Raw genomic sequence first — 1,711 nt, forward strand, 5'->3', positions numbered from 1 at the left:
AATGTCAGTGGCGGCATATGATTATAAAATTCTTAGGGTCATCGCCTACCCTGGACATGCCTCCTAATGGGCCCAAACACGATACACGGTCCATCGGACCAAAAGACGGTGTCGCAGCACCCTGGTAGATTCTAGATGCTGACTTGTTTTGATGATTCCTATTGATTCTGGAGGCCTTTTGATATGATACCACTTGGATTGGATTCCTTATCAAATTAGCTTTCCAACCATATGTGGATCATTGAAAACGGAGTCCAGATGCGTCCTGGGTGACCAGTTTAAGGCAGACTGGTCCTGGAGGCCGAGGCAGACTTGAAATCATGTTGGACTGGGCCTCCGGTTTCTGTTGAACGTCCTTGCTGGTCATCAATGCCTCCACCTCTTCCTCTAAGTCCCTCATGACCCTCTCCAATGTTCCTAAGAAAGATAACATCATTAGGTAGTAGTCTATTCTCAAAAGTATGAAAAGGATCGCTTAAGAACAAGCTCACCTCTAAATTGAGTTGACGCATTCGAGCTCAGGTCATTGGACCTTGTATGTCAGTTGGAGGATCAGTGGGTACATCCGAAGGAGTGATGTCCTCATCATGCCTGGTCCTAGTCACTGAGGCAGTGGACCCACATCCATGACGTAGTGTCACCCATGGCATCGTGGAAGAGAATGTAGGCAAACAGCTTGTCGAACTCTATGATGCTCAGGCACAAGGTTGGCGCTAAACGTTTTTTCTACTGTCATCTCCCAATCAAGATATCCCTCAGCATCACAATGACCCAAAAAAGATGATATTGTGAACTTAATCTTAGCATAAGGATCATCGAGCACACGGTGATTATTACCTTGATGGTGGTGGACACCACCCATACCTGTCGTGTTGCGGCAAAGACATCATCGTAATCTTGCTTGTCGGAAGGCTGATTGATCTATGTTCCCACTGGCATCATGCATCGTGTCTTCTAGCAAGAGACCATCGGTGTTGCTACCGGAGATGTCATTATTGCCCGCCACAAAGGTTTCCAACTCAGTAACCTTATCGGTTAGCGTGGAAATTTGTTTGTCCAATCTCTCCATGTTGTTGCCAATGTTGAGTTCAATGAGTGCGTCAGTGATGGCCTTCTTGATGGCCTCATTCATCCTTTTTTAGGCATCCTCTACAACAGATTGCAGTTGCTCTTGGCTGACACACTCGTTGAAACCCTTAGGATTGTTATCTCCAGTCTGATCACCTCCTGCCATTGTAAACACAAAAATAGGAACAAATGGTGAAAGTTACCCCTAACAAATGACTATGTGGGTGCAGTTGTAGTGGTGTCACTTTTCATAGCAAGGGGAAGCATCTTACCAAGCTCTTACAAAGTTCTTACCAACACAAGCAGTGGGTAGTACAACCTACGACTGGTTCATGATACCTGTGAGGCAGTGGTACTGAGATTGCAAGGCCATTTTTCTGTACTGATCTAAAGAGTTTGTGGAGCTTGGAAGGCACACAAAGAATAATATGTATATCTAGCACACAAGTCAGTAATAGAAAGTAATGCTGAATTATAGTCCAAAGTACTTGTTCTCGTTGCTGTTCTAAAATGTTCCAAGTACCAGGTGTGTAACAAACAAGTATGGTGGATAGCAAGGTGACAGGGGTGTGAAAAATAAGTATGGTGGATGGCAACAATGACACAAACAAGAAACCAGACATCACACGCTAACACAACTCAC

Source organism: Miscanthus floridulus, chromosome 17 (assembly GCF_019320115.1).
Source record: "Miscanthus floridulus cultivar M001 chromosome 17, ASM1932011v1, whole genome shotgun sequence".
Taxonomy (NCBI): domain Eukaryota; kingdom Viridiplantae; phylum Streptophyta; class Magnoliopsida; order Poales; family Poaceae; genus Miscanthus; species Miscanthus floridulus.